The sequence below is a fragment of the Elephantulus edwardii genome, unplaced genomic scaffold (genome assembly GCF_000299155.1).
Source record: "Elephantulus edwardii isolate Elephantulus edwardi_28Jun2011 unplaced genomic scaffold, EleEdw1.0 scaffold00433, whole genome shotgun sequence".
NCBI classification, from domain to species: Eukaryota; Metazoa; Chordata; class Mammalia; order Macroscelidea; family Macroscelididae; genus Elephantulus; species Elephantulus edwardii.
In genome coordinates, this window is record NW_006400183.1 from 302,905 (window position 1) to 319,007 (window position 16,103).

General features: G+C 40.3%; 1 pseudogene; it reads left to right on the top strand.

The window, feature by feature from the left end:
* The first annotated feature begins 11,844 nt into the window (after positions 1–11,844).
* Positions 11,845–16,103, top strand: part of LOC102855913 — a 13,662-nt pseudogene continuing 9,403 nt past the window's right edge.

Genomic DNA, 16,103 nt, shown 5'->3' on the forward strand with positions numbered 1-16,103 from the left:
CGACAGCACATAATAGCAACAACAGCTTGTTTAAAGGCCTTTTCTCCATCAGACCTAATTAAAGTGTTGACCTTAGCCACATCAATGTCATAGAGCTTCTTTACAGCTTATTTAATTTGGTGCTTTTTGGCCTTGACATCCACAATGAACACTAGTGTGTTGTTATCTTCTGTCTTTTTCATGGCTGACTCAGTGGTCAAAGGAAACTTGATGATGGCAAAGCGGTCAAGCTTATTTCTCCTGGGGACGTTCTTCCGGGGGTATTTGGGCTGCCTTCAGAGTCTCAGCATCTTAGGCCACTGGAAGGTGGGTGACATGCAGATCTTCTACTTTTTTTTTTTTTTTTTTTTGCTGTAGATGCCCTTCAGGACTGCTTTCTTGGCTTTTAATGCCTTTTTGGGGGGCAGGGCAGGGTCTTCCTTCTTTGCTTTCAGCGCCATCTTCGTAGAAAAGCATATCTGATTCTTGTGATAAAATTCTATTAATTTGAAAAAAAAGAGGCTGTTATGTTGTGTGTTATGTGCTATTGAGTCAGAACTAATCTATAGGTGACACTCCCACAGGTTTACAGAGACAATAAATCGCACAAGAGGAGTTGCTTATCCTTCTCCTATAAAGCAGCTGATAGATTTTTGTTCACAATGTCTTTGGTTTTGCAATGCAGCCTTCTTACCACCAGAACTCCCCTGTCAACGTTATTAGGGGCCATCAAGTCGACTATGAGTCACAGTCACTGTGTGGACACCAGATCTGAACCATGCTCTATTCTAGGCCATCATCATCTCTGATACAGGTGAGTCCTTTGTTACAGTCACTGTATCAATTCATCTCCTTGAGAGTCTCTCTCTCTCTCTTCCTGATCCTCCACCTTTCCAAGCATGATGTCCTTTTCAAAGGACTGGCCCCTCCTAAAACATGCCCAAAGCATGTGAGACAAAACTTCACTATTCTCTCCTCTAAGGAGCACCCAGATTGCACTTGCTTGTTCTTTTGGTCTTTTAATACCACAGTTCAAAGACATTGATTCTTCTCCTGTCATCCTAACTCATTGGCTATCTTTTAGCAAGTAATTGAAAAGATCATTACTTTAATCAGATGTATCTTACTTAGTCTTTAAACTGACATAATTTTTCCTTAGCACTTTAGAGTGGTAAGGCAGATTTCCCCAATGCAACACATCTTCTGATTTCTAGGTTCTTAGTACCAAGGGTGTTGATTGTGGATTCAAGAAAGATGAAAGCATTGACATCCTTCATCCTTTCTTCATCTATCATGATGCTTCCTATTGCCCCAGTGGTGAAGATTTTTATTTTCCTGATACTGAAATGTAATCCATATTGATGAATGTAGTCTTCGAACTATTGCAGTAAAGAGTATGGAGCAAGGTTGTGTCATCTGTACAATGCAAGTTGTTGATGAGTCTCCCATCTTGACGTCACATTCTTTTTCATAAAGTCCAGCTTCTTGAACCATTTGCTCAGCATACAGATTAAACAGGTAAAGAGAAAGAATATAGATACTGTTATTACTCTGATTTTATAAAGGAGGAAATGAAGTACAAAATCAATAACTTCAGAATCAAAGAGGTAGTTGGTGGTAGTGGGGGCAATGAATTCAATGGTCTTTGTAGTTTCAGAGAGTTCAACCATTTTTTGAAAAATCAAGAATAAGTAGAGGGCAGAGGGCTTGGGAATGTGTGCAAGTCTGTAACCACAAAGGGAGGGAAGTCTTCTGCTTGACCGCCCAAAATGCCTTGGGGCCCTGTGTGGCTAGATCAAGTATCGCTGATTAGGCCCTAGATTAGAGGCCATTGAAAAGAACTCAGAAATCCGAGATATGAAAAGCTTCAGTCTTGTAAGAGAGTTTACAAGAGCTAAACCTCATCAGGTCTTCAATTCCAGAAGGCAGAGAAGATCTTTTAAGTGAACCTGGAAGGGGCAGGGCAGGTAGAAAGGAAAATTTATCATTTCAATTAACAAAGAGTCCTGTTAAGCTGAGCAGACAGTGAAAAGCCAAATGGGAAAAGAATGAGAGAGGAAGGTAGCCAGGGAAACCAACTCTGCTCCTCTTTGCCAATCCAAATACTTTTCAGTAACTTCCTGGTCATCTTAAAGTACTTCACAATAGGTTATTGGAGCAAATGAATCAGAAACAATGACCATTATTTACAGAGATGGAAACTCAAGCTCAGGGTAGTTCATGACTCAGTCTAGAGCTCTCTCCCTGAAAACTTTCCACTCTCTGTGCATCTTTCATTCCTGCTTCTCTTGCATTAGTGAGCCCTTCTGCAGGGGTCAGGGGACACACTGCTTGGCAAAGTTTTTGAGTCACACAGCTGAACTTAGTAATTAAACAGACAGTATTCCCTTGGCTGAGTGAGGAAAGTTTGAGGGCACAAGACAAAAGATAGACAGTCGTCAGGGCAATGCCAAGAGGAGCCTTAGTGGTGTAATAGTTAAGCATTTGCCTCCTAGTTGAAGTCAGCAAACCCACCTGCTGCTTTGCAGGAGAAAGCTGTGGCAGTCAGTCTACTTGTGCAAAGATTTACAGCCTTGGAAACCCTATGTGGCAGTTCTACTCTGTCTTATAGGGTCACTACTTGATAGCAAAGGGGTTTTTTTGTTTTTGTTTTCCTCCCCTCTTTTTAGAACAAAGCTATTTGAACTTTGGTAAGGCAATAAATCACATGACTAGCTTGAGTAGGGATGACAGAAGAAGAATTGATGCCTTTGAGTTGTGGTGCTGGAGAAGAGTATTGAATATACTATGGACCACCAGGAGAACAAATAGGTAGGTCTATCCTGGAAAGGTTGAAACTGAGTTTCTCCTTAGAGGAAAGGATTTTGAAGTTCTGTTTCACACACTTTGGGCAGGTAGCCAGGAGGAACTAGTTCTTGGAGAAGGACATCTTGTTTGGAAGGTTAGAGGGACAGCCAAGGGAAGACCCAGAATGGGATAGATTGACATGATAAATGGAGAAATGAATGAAATTAGTTGTGTTGAACTCAGTGAGACTGGCTCAGGACAGGGCAGGGTTCAGAGCTGTATATAGGGTAACTATGGGTTGTAGGCAACTCAACAGCACATAACAGCAACAACAGCTTGTTTAAAAAATAATCTCTAACTTAATGGTTTTCATGTGAGTCCTATGATTTGGCAGTTCCAAGAGTCTCACAGGTAGTACTAGTCTTGGTGGCTCACGAATTGCACATCAAACAGCAAGGATAAAAAATTATCTCTTGGGGAGCTCTGGTGGCCTACTGGCAAGAAGCTTCACTGCAATACCAGAGATATGTGGTTCGAATCCACCAGATGCTCTGCCGGAGAAGAGGGGGCAATCTCCTCCTGTACCAGTCAGATCCAATTTGACAGTTGTTGATGTTGTTGTTATGTGCCGTCGAGTCATTTGCGACTCATAGCGACCCTATGTACAACAGCCCTAAACCGTGCTCTATCCTGTGCCAATCTCATTGCCTCTGACACACCCATCCCGATTACCCCAGTCACTGAATCAATCCACCTCATAGAGGGTCTTCCCCTCCTGTGCTGTCCCTCTACTCTACCCAGCATGATGTCCCTCTCTAAAGACCTGTCTCTCCTTACATGTCCAAAGTATGTCAGACGAAGCCCCAGAATCCTTGCCTCCAAGGAGCAGCCTGGTTTAACCTTCTCTAGGATGAATCTGTTTGTTTTCTTGGCAGTCCATGGTACATTCAATACTCTTCTCCAATTTGATGGTACACACACAAAATAAAAAAAAAAAATTCTCTCTTACCTAATCGGCCTCTGGTAGACACATGAAACGGCATAACTTACATAAAAAAAACCCCCAAAAACAAAAACAAAACAAAAACCACCAAAACCAACAACCCACGTGTTGTTTTTATTAGGTGCATCGAGTCATAGAGACCCTAATTAACAACATATCTGAACCTTGTCCAATCATGTACTATCCTCACAATCACTGACACATTCAAGCCTATGGCTGTAGTCACTATGTCAATCCACCTGGCTGAGGGTCTTCCTCTCCTTCATTGTAGCTATTTCTGGGTGCAATGGGTTAAGCGTTAGACTACAAACTGAAAGTTGCACTCTTTGAACCCACCAATTGTTCCACAGGATAAAGTTGATACTGGCTGCTCCTGCAAATATTTGAAGACCTTATTACAGAGCTCTATTATATTAAATAAGATCATTAATATTACATTACAAGTAAAATCTTGCTGGCGATTATTTTTAAATGGCTAGAACAGTATATTGACAGAGAACTGTCAGAAATCCAAGCTTGATTCAGAAGAGGCCATGGCACAAGAAATACAATTGTTATTGTCAGATGGATCTTAGCTGAAAGTAGGAATACAAGAAAGATGTTTACATGTGTTTTATTGATTATGTGGATCATAACAAATTATGACTAACATTAAGAAGAATGGGAATCCCAGAACACATAATTGTGCCTATGTGGAACCTATATATATAGAACAAGAAGAAACAGTTGTCCAAACAGAACAAGAGAGCACTGCATGGGTTAAAATCAGGAAAAGCATGTGTCAGGGTTTCTCCATACTTATTTAATCTGATGTGCTGAGCACATCATTCAAAAGGGTGGATTCTAAAGAAGAATGTGGCACTAGGATTGGAGGAAGGCTCGGCAACAATCTGCTTTATACCGATGACCCAATCTTGCCTGCAGGAAGAGAAGAAGACTTGAAATATTTGCTGTGGAAGAACAAAGATGACAGCCTGCAATATGGATTACATCTCAACATCAAGATAACAAAATTGTCTCCCTGGAGCAATAGGTAACATCATAATAGATGAAGAAAAGATTGAAATTGTCAATGATTTTATTTTATTTGGATCTACAAATGGTAATAGTAATTCAGAAATTAAAAGATATGTTGCATTGGCAAAGTCTGCTGTTAAGGACCTCTCCAAAGTTCTAAAGAACAAGAATGCCAGTTGAAAGACTTAAAATACACCTGAATCAAACCATGTTTGTTTCTGTGGGGGGTGTTGTTGTTTGGGTTTTTTTTCCCCGCAATTGTTTCTTTTGCATCTGAAAGTTGGACAGTGAATAGATGATGAAGAATTGATGCCTTTGAATTGTGGTGTCAGGAAGAGTACTGAATATCCCATGGACTGCCAAGAGAACAAATAAGTCTACCTTGAAGGAAGTGCAACCAAGGTGCTAGAGGCAAAGATAGTGAAACTTCATCTTAATTAATTTAGGCATATTGTCAAAAGAGCCAGTCCTTGGAAAAATATATCATGCTGGGAAGGGTGGAAAGTTAGAGAAGGAGAAGAAGATTTTCAACAAGCAGGATCAGCACAGGAACTATAACTGGCTGGTGCGTATCAGAGATGGTGGGAATGACTAAGGAAAGGGCAGGGTTACTACCTGTTGTTCCTAGGGTCACTATGAGTCATAGCTAACTCAATAACACCTAACAACAACAACAACAACTATAACTCTGTCTTATAAGTTTGCTATGATAAAGCATAGTGGAGGCCAAGAAATCACAAGTGGGCTTAGAAAGGAATTAACAATGAAGGATAAGAATTAGTGTGGAATATGAGAATGTCTTAAAGAGCAAGCTCCGTGGGATCAGTCAGTGCTTCAGTTGTTTGATATGAATATATATAAAACTAATAATATATAAAACTGTATTACTTACTCTTTGATGCCTCTAGAGAAGTATATAATTGGGTCTTCTCTTTCCCCATAGAGTTCTTTGTGGCTCTTTAGCCCTAGGGGCCTCTGGGAAATGAAAAACTACTAAATTATCATCTGGGTTTAGTATTTGTTGTGTGATAAAGAATCCCCTACACTGAAATCCAAAGGCACAAAGAATTCGGTTATTGTGATCTTACTTCCATCTTCAAAGCTCTCCTCTTTCTTTGACAAGCTTATCTTATAATTTACAGGCCCTCAAGCGTGCTCTCTCTCTCACTGTGTGTGTGTTTGTGTGTGTGTGTGTGTGTGTGTGTGTGTAAAAGGGGTGGTAGTTTTCCTTTGTAAAGGCTTCCTGGTCCCATAAGCTCCCAGTTCTTGCTGCGTGGAAGGTCCAAATTTCAGTACCTCTGTCTTCCTCCCGCTATTCCTTTTATCTCACCCTTTCCAGCATGATAGTTTTTTCCAAGGACTGACTTGGAAACATGTCCAAAGTGTGTGAGACAAATTTTCAACATCTTTGGCTCCAAGGGGCACCCTTGTTTCACTTTCTCCAAGACAGACCTATTTGTTCTCATGACATATAACAAAAACATTCCTTTTATTAACCAAGGGTCATAAACAGAAGCTAAGAAAACCTTTGTAATGTCTAGAAATTAAGTTAGAAAATCTCTAAAGTCCCTTTCAGCCATGTGATTCTATCATGTCTCTGTAGCTCTTCAGGTCCACCTTCTACAAACAGACTTTTTTTTCCCTTTATAATGTACTTGTTTCCCACATGGGGTTTTACAATTTCCTTGGACTGTTGTCAATATAAAAATAAAAGCTATCCTCCAAGAAGAGAGCAAAAGGTCTTTATAAAGACAGAAGAGGGGGGAAGGCCAAAATGGATGTCAGAAGAGACTCTGAAAATTGTGCTAGAGCATTGAGAGGCTAAAATAAAGGGATGAAATGCCAAAAGCAAGGGGGATAAACAGAAGTTTTCAAACAGCAGTTCTAGAAGTCAAAGGAAAGTATTTCAAAAGAATGTGCAAAGAACTGGAGCTGAAAATAGAAAGGGAAGAACTCACTTGGCATTTCTCTAGTTGAAGGAACTGGAAAATTTAAGCCTTAAGAGATGCAATGGACAAAATCTTAAACAATCCAGGAAAATCAAAAGAAGATGGAAGAAATACACAAAATCACTGTACCAAAAATAAGTGACTGATATTTAAAAATTTCACTAAGTACCATATGAGAAAGAGCAATCATACTGAAGAAAGAAGTTGAAGCTACACTGAAGGCATTGGCCAAAAAAGGCCCCAAGAATTTGTGGAATCCCAATTAACATGTTTCAAATAACAGGCACAGCACTGTGTGTGGTCACAAGCCTATGCCAGGAAATTTTGAGGACAGCTGCTTGGCGAACTGATTTTAAGAGATTCATATCTGTTCCTATTCCCAAGAAGGGCAATCCAACTAATTGGAAATTATTGAATAATATCGCTAATATCACATGCAAGCAAAATATTGCTGAAGATTAACAAAAAATGGCTGAAGCAGTACATGAGAAGTGCCAGAAGTTGAAGCTCTATTTAGAAAAGGCTACAGCACCAGGAATATCATTGCTAATTAATCCTGGCTAAAAGCAGAGAATATCAGAAGAACGTCTATTTGTGTTATATTGACTATGCAAAAGCATTTGACTGTGTGGATCATAATAAAGTATGGTTAACATTGAGGAGAATGGGAATCACAGAACATTTAATTATGCTTATATGAAACCTATACCTAGACAACAAACTTACTGTTGGACCAGAGCAAGGAAACACTGCATGGTTTAAAACCAGAAAAAGCACATTTCACGACTTTATCTTTTCTCCATACCTATTCAATCTATATGCTGAACAGATCACTCAAGAAGCTTCACTCTATGAAAAAAAAACATGGCAATAGGATTGGAGGATGACTCATCCACAACCTGCATTATGTAGGTAACACAACCTTGCTTACAGAAAGTGAGGAAGATTTGAAACACTGTAGAAGATCAAAGACTACAGCCTTCAATATGAATTGTATTTTAATATCAAGAAGACAAAAGTCCTCACCACTGGACTGCTAAGCATGGTAGATAAAGAAAAGATTGAAATTGTCAATTATTTCACATTACTTGGGTCGACAATCAACATCCTTGGTACTAGCAGTCAGGATATCAGGAGATTTTTGCACTGGTAAATTCTGTTATCGAGGACCTTTTTAAATTACTGAAAAGCAATGATGTCAGTTTTAAGACACAGATGTGCCTGATTTAGGCCATAGTCTTTTCAATTACTTCTTATGTGTCTGAGAGTTGGACAATAAACAAGGATTACAAAAGAATTTATGCCTTTGGGTTGTGGTGTTTCAGAGAGCACTGGATATCCTCCTGACTGCCAAAAGAACGAACAATTATGTCTTGGGAGAAGAGCAGCCAAAGTGTTCCCTGGAGGCAAGGATGGCGAAGCTGTCTCACATACTTTGGGCATGTTGCTTGGAAAGGCTAATCCTTGGAAAGACATCATCAGTGAAGGAGAGGGAGATCCTCAATGAGATGGATTGACTCTGACTGCAGTAATGAGTCAAGTGAGTCAGAGATGATGATGATGGCATAGACTAGGACAGGGTTCAGATCTGTTGTTCATAGGATCGCCATGAGTCATACTTGACAGCACCTAACAAAACAAATTGTCAATATTTTCACAGCTAAGTAAACTCATTATAAGAGGCAGCTCATGCTCAGAAAACGTCACTTTGTTCGCTTTGGTTGCGAATCACAGCTCATAATGTAATTATAAAGCTGAGCCATGCATGCCAATGATCCATTAAAATAAACCACTTAAAGGATGTAGTTCATCCATCAAATCCTTAGTCCAATTAAACATTAAAATAATAAATATTTTCTTTGAGTTTTCAACATTTTGGAATTTTTCTCTTGAATTTTCTTCTTAATTTCTTATTTTATGCATAACTTTCCTTTAAAAACTATGAGGCTTGATTCTCATTTGACAATTCTTTTTTTACTCCCTGAGGACATGGATATATATTTTCATCTTTTAAACACCATAGTGTGCACTAGTAATGTGTTCCACATGGTGATAGGCTGAGATCCCAAAAGCTGAGCCTCTCTTGGTTCATATCCAACAGTGGTGCTGTGGGACAAGGATGGACGATCTCATCTCCTAAGATTTACAGCTTCAGAGAACCCACTGGAGGGTCCACCATGAGTTGGTTCCCCACTCAACAACAGTAGGTACTACTCACATCAACTGTCATTGGTAAATTAAGACTCATGATGCCCTTCTGATTTCAAAGTTGTGCATCTTTATCAGAGGTAACTGTCTATCTTCTGCTGAGTGACAGGTGGATTTAAACCTGTTCTTTTGATTGGCAGTCCAACATTTGGTTGATGTGGCAAAGGCTCATTGGTCAGAAGGTGTTGTTGTTGTTGTTGTTGTTGTTGTTGTTGTTATGTGCCATCGAGTCGCCTGCGACTCATAGCGACCCTATGTACAACAGCCCTAAACTCCGCTCTGTCCTGTGCCAATCGCACTGTCTCTGACACTCCCATCCCAATTATCCCAGTCACTGAATCAATCCACCTCATAGAGGGCCTTCCTCTCCTGCACCGTCCCTCCACCCTCCCAAGCATGATGTCCCTCTCTAAGGACTGGTCTCTCCTCACAACATGTCCAAAGTAAGTTAGACGGAGCCTCAGAATCCTTGCCTCCAAGGACCCACCCGGTTTAACCCTCTCCAGGACAAATCTGTTTTCCTAGCAGTCCATGGTATTCTCATGGTGAGAAGGTAGGTACATGAATTCGCTGAACGATTAATTTTATAATTACTTGAGAGATAGCCATTTCTATCTCTGAATAAGAGCCTCCTTTTTAGAAGAGAACAGTGTGGATGGAAAGAAAAATATCAGCTCAAGAGACTTCCTCCAGCTCAATCCTGAGATGCTCTATGTCCTTACACAAGACATTTATCATCATGAAAATTGTTAGAGATATTAAAAGTATATTTAAGGTCATTTTATTTGCAATATTCAAAGCAAGAGAACAAAAAAGAAGAAAGTTTTCTTATCGAGGGTAAAAGATAATGCATGCTATTGTTACTATTATTAGGTGCTGCTGAATCCGTTTTTTACTCATGTTGTTGTATATGCCATGGAGTCAGAAATCACTCATAAATGACCCTCCAGTGGGTTTTCAACTTTGATTGGTTCATGTAACCTAATTTATAACAGAACAAACTCTTCCCCAGCCTGTTTCTTCTTCTTAATACTACATATATTTGAACACCTTTTTGCACCTAGTACAGTTCATCTTGTTGAGAGTGTTCATCTTTTCAGCTGACCCTTTGCATTACCAAGCATGATGCTACTGAAGTAGAAACAACTAAATTTGAAATGAAAGGCATTGGTTTTTAACCTTGGCCAATTATCATTTGTTCTTGAATTTTTATTTCCTTATCTATGGAAATAAAATAGCTTTTTTGGTTGTTGTTCTGTCCAGTGTAAACCAATAAAGATTGTAATCAGGAGATAAGGCAGAGAGGAAAAGATTTCCATCTGAAACATTTCAGTTTTTAAAAGAGCTCTTACTATCTCAAACCCTGATCAAATATACAACAATATATAGAGCAATATATTGACAGGAAACTGCCAGAAATTCAAGCTGAATTCAAAAGAGGCCATAGAGTGAAGAATAGCATTGTTTATATCAAATGGATCTTGACTGGAAGTACACAAAAACAACTACTAAGTAAATATGGGAGTTCTGGCAGCTTCACTGTAAGGAGTTGTGCTGCCAATCCAAAGGCAGGCAGTTCAAATCCTCTAGCCACTCTGCCGGAGAAAGCTGGACAATCTCTGTTGCATACAACAAGAAGTAGATATGGATAGTGACCTTCTTAAGCATAACCTTTGTTCAAAGTTCCAAAGAAATAAATAGTAACTTTTCTTTGAGCTTAAAAAAACGGGGGGGGGGGCTACTTACTGGGGAGAAAATGTCTCTTCTTTAGTTTGCTCATTCTCATTTCTTCAGATGAAGTGTTCATGTAGGTCCATTTTTTTTTCCTTCTAGGTTTTTAAATAGTACTATTATAGTAAGCAGGTTGACCTGGGTGCAGTGATTAGAGAGCTAGGTGGGCTGCTAACGGACAAGCCAGCCTTTCCAGCAGTCATTCTGTGGGAGAAAACTATAGCAGTCTGTTTCAATAAAGATGACAGTCTTGGAAATGCTAACCTCACAGTCCTAGAGTCACTTGCAACTCCAATCCTCCATCAGGTTTCCTGAGGCTGTAAGTTTTTATTGGAGGAGACAACCATCATCTTCCCTTAGAGCAGACGGTGTATTCAAACTGCCAAGCTTTCAGTTAGTAGCCAACATGTTAAGCACTGCCACCAGGGCTCCTTAGGGACCTCTGTGGAGTAGTTCTTTTCTGTCCTTTAAGGTTGCTACGAGTCTGAATCTACTCGATGGCAATGTGAATTCTTTTTAAAATAATAACCGTATTAATATTTTGTCTTTCTTTATATTGCAAATAATTTTTACTCAGTATCACTTTTCTCCGAGGCCTCTTATAATAGAGAGATACTATAAACACTTGTTCATTCTCAATTGTAGAGGGTCAGTGAAAAAGGCAAACCATCAACGAGATGAGTTGACACAGTAATCGTAATAATGGACTCGAGCATGGTGGGGATCATAGGATGGTGCTAGATGGGGCAGGGCTCCGATCTGTTTTTCACAGGGCTGCTATGATTCATAGTGGACTCGAAGCTGTAATAAAAGTTCCACGACGTTCACTGGAATAGCTAAACCCAAACTATCTGGCAATAACTTCACTTCCAGGAGGCGAAGCCAGCACTTGGGAAAGCTACTCACCTCGAGAAGACATGACCAATATCTCAGATATTTTTAAAAAGTGAAGCCTCCAGAATACTTGTAGATCCCACCTCCCTAATGCCCAGGGGCAGGGCCCTGGAGCAGGGAGGAAGGTAGGGTGTCAGGAAATCCTGGGGAGGGTGGGGATCCAATGCTGCTCTGCGATTGGACAATGCATTTTTTTAAAAAGGTACCTGCGAAGGACTCAAAAGGGCCAGAGATTTAACCAGGCCTCGTTCTGGCTAGGGACTCCTAGTACGAGCCATGGCCGGACAGTCCTGGGCTTCCTACCTTCCGCTGCTCTTCCTAGCGGGCTTCTTCCAGCCGAGCTCGAATCAGAAGGTGAGTCGGCTCACTGAGGACTAAGCAGGTCCACTCAACACCTGATGACCAGCTTTGCAGCTAGTAGTGCCAGGAATTCTTCCTTCCTTATCTCCTCCAAGATGGAGATCTGCGTCCCCTACCCTTGACCCTTAAACGACTGTCTCCTAAGTGGACCTCTCTTTTCCGAGTGTGCCTGGGGTTCCTGTATGGACAGAGGACAAAGCTGCACTCCCCATTTCCCCTTGGGGCCCACTTGATAGCCCAGAGTCAGTTCTTCCACAAGTAGATCTCAAAAGTTATCTAGGGGACAGTTATATGGGTCACAGAAAATAGAGGCGATAAAGAAATGGGCTTAGAAGGGGGTTGGCCTACCCTTTGTGACAGGTTTCTCAGACAGAAACTGGCAAGGGGGAGAAGCTGGGAATGTGCTCTGACAAATTTCAGGGACAGAGAAGGAAGAGGGTTGGTGGGAGTTTTTTTTGTGTTTGGTTGGTGTTTTTTGTGTTGTTTTTTTTTTTCCCTCCGAAACTGTAAAATACATGTTATGACCACAGTCAATACTGAATAATTAAAAAGTTTATGGTGATTAAGCAGAGGAAGAGAATGTGCTCTCTTGTCTTGGCTCTGTCCCATATTATCTGAAACCCTTTATAAAACTTCTATCCTGATGTCAGTCATCCTTGCAATGTACCTGTGGGTTTGTGAAGTGAAGTTGGCAACTGGGGCTGAAGGAGATGATTTGAAACAAGTGTCAACTTTAAAACCAAACAAATTCATCTGCAAATTTGAGGTTCTCTGTGCCCTTTAGTCTAACGACTTATTGATTTCTCATTCTTATCTATAAAATATGAAGAACAACATTTCACAATTTCAGCATCTCAGAGTTTACCTTGTGTATGTGCTGTTTAGACAGCTTGCTACCCTCGTAGATTCTGATTCAGCTGCTCTGAAGTAGAATCCAAGACATTCTGACATTGTTTCTTGATGTTAGTCCTCAAACTCTATTGTGAGTACCTCTGCTACTAGCTTCACCTGGAAAGTAAGATGATGCATGTAAAATCCACAGCTGGTAGCTATAGTAATGTTACTCTCTCTGAAATGAAAACAATAAAAAACAACACTTCTGAAGTGAATTTCCAGGTCCATTTTAGTCACAGTTGCCTGATTGAATATAGTTCTGGATGTAGAAGATCATTTTATGAAAAGCTGTGTTTTAGGTTATCTTGACCTCTTCAAACAGAACCAGGCAAACTGAAGCCGAATTGAGGAATTAGGAAGGATTGAACTCTTTAAATCTGCAATTTCCCCAGCACTTTGTATTCCGGGTCACAGTGATTTCCATGTGACTTTCTCTTGCAAGAGCAAGAAAGGCAATTGCTAGAAATTGTTTTACACCGAGCAAAGTTGGCATAAAAACATGGCAGTCATACTGATGGCATTCAATAGAAATAGGGGACTGACAACTCTCAATGCAGTCACATTGATGACAATCAAGGATTGGAGATTACTTACACTAGTGCTCCCAAGTATATGGACTACTATGCTTTGCACAGATGTTTATGCCCTTAAGAAACGGGCTTGCTGTAAGGGAGGATGCCTTCTCTCCAAGGTAGTGAAGGACAGCTATTGCCCAGGGAGTCCTGATGTCAGAATTTATAGACTTGGCGGTGGCGGTGGTGGTTGTTGTTTTTGTTGTTGTTATGTGCTGTCGAATCACCTGTGACTCATAGTGACCCTATGTACAACAGCCCTAAACCCTGCTCTGTCTTATGCCAACATCATTGTCTCTGATACACCCACTCAGATTACCCCAGTCACTGAATCAGTCCACCTCATAGAGGGTCTTCCTCTCCTGCGCTGTCCCTCCAACCCTCCCAAGCATGGCATGTCTCTCCAGGGACTGGTCCCTCCTTGCAATATGTCCAAAGTATGTCAGATGAAGCCTCAGAATCCTTGCCTCCAAGGAGTGTCCTGGTTTAACCCTCTCTAGGATGAAACTGTTTTCTTAGCAGTCCATGATATACTTGGTTGTTGTTGTTGTTGTTATGTGCCATCGAGTCGCTTGCGACTCATAGCGACCCTATGTACGACAGCCCTAAACTCCACTCTGTCCTGTGCCAATCGCACTGTCTCTGACACTCCCATCCCAATAAAATTGGAACGATACAGAGAAGATTAGCATGGCCCCTGCGCAAGGATGACACGCAAATTCGTGAAGCGTTCCATACTTGGTAGATAATAAAATACTACCTGTCCAACTGTCATGATCAAAGTTCACTTATAAAAGATCCTATCATTGCCTGGAGGAAGAACCTGATAGGCAAGATCCCATGTAACCCAATTTCTATCACTCTAAAACTCTACATCTCACTATAAGATCTTGGTCTTTGGTTCTAAACCCTGCCTGCCTTGGTATGTCTACTGTATGTCTTTCCTATGCTTTATAATTTATAATCCTTAATTCAAAAGCACTGAAGTCATATTTGACTCTACAACACTTAACCACTGCTAAATGAGACTAGTGCTGTTATATCTGGAGGAACATTCTTCCACTTTGCACATAACTCTTTGTCAATGTGTTGTATGAAGTAATCTGGGTTTGCTGTGATGCTGAACCTTGTGTCATTGGGGTGTCAAATGTCAAAATGGTTTCCCAACGTGGACAGTGTTTGGTGGAGCTCCAGCTGTAAAACAGGTTTGGAAGCAGGAGTGGCATCCACTTCATAAACCACATGCCTCTGGAAACTCTATGAACTTGGAGAAACAACCATAGCTATGGAAAGGTATTAGGTCTTTTGTTTATAGTGTCTCTATGAGTTGACTTCGACTCGATGACAATCAACAACAATAACAACAACAATTCAAAAGCAGCTTAAATTATTTCTCCACATATAGAGAGGAGAAGAGGGATTTGGTAATGATGAGCATCCCATTGGCAAAATTCCAGAAGACTCTTTACTGTGATCCCAAAGAAGAGAATATTATGGTTCTAACTTTGGATAAAACATGAGAATTTAAGAGCCATAAAGTAGAAATTGATGTAGAACTTTTTTCTATTATGAGAAACTGCAAAAGTCTATTAAGAATACTTTTAAAAAAAAAGAGTGGATAACTGGAGCTAGGAATAAAGCTAAGGCTAAAGTACAATGTCAGAATAGAAGTGAGTTATATTAATCCTCCCCAAATATAAGAAGAAAATTTATTAAACGTGTGTTCATTCACATGTAATGTCAAAAGATATAAATTCTAGTTGTGGTGTGAGCCTTTGCTATAAATATTACTTGAAATGTAAACCCATTGTCATTGAGTAGGAACCAACTCATAACAGACCCTCCACTGGGTTTTTAGAGATTGTAAATCACAGGACAGAAAATTGCCCCATCTTTCTCTCATGGAGCCACCTTGGATTTGAACTTGCAGAAATATGCCGCCTTTGTGTTAGAAGTGCAACTCCCTGTGGACTAAGTTATATGTAAGATCTTTTGAGTGTTTTGAAAAAGTTTACAGATGTTGGAGACTAATATTTTAATCATTGCATCCTTGTGATTATTTTTATTACATTTCAGGTGGACTGCTACAAAGGGGTGACAGGCACCATCTTTGAATATGGAGCCCTCACCCTCAATGGTGAAGAATATATCCAGTTCAAGCAGTATGCGGGCAAGCATGTCCTCTTTTTCAATGTGGCCACCTATTGAGGTTTGACGGCTCAGTATCCTGGTGAGAACTCATCTTTTAACTCTTTTGGAACTAGCTTTACCAGATAGCCATATTAGAATTCTAGAAATGTTTGCTAAGTATTGTTTTTAGAGCAGAAGGGAAATAGGTAATCATATGATTCAATTTCCCTAATGGGGAATTTTAACTTTATTAAGAATATTAGGTAATATTCTTAATAGTTAGATTATTACTGTTGTTGTTGTTGTTGTTGTTGTTGTTATGTGCTGTCGAGTCACTTGCAACTCATAGTGACCCTATGTACAACAGCCCTAAACCCTGCTCTATCCTGTGCCAATTGCACTGCCTCTGACACAACCATCCCAATTACTCCAGTCACTGAATCAAACCACCTCATAGAGGGTCTTCACCTCCTACGCCATCCCTCCACCCTCCCGAGCAAGATGTCCCTCTCCAAGGACCTGTCCCTCCTTACAACATGTCCAAAGTATGTCAGATGAAGCCCCAAAATCCTTGCCTCC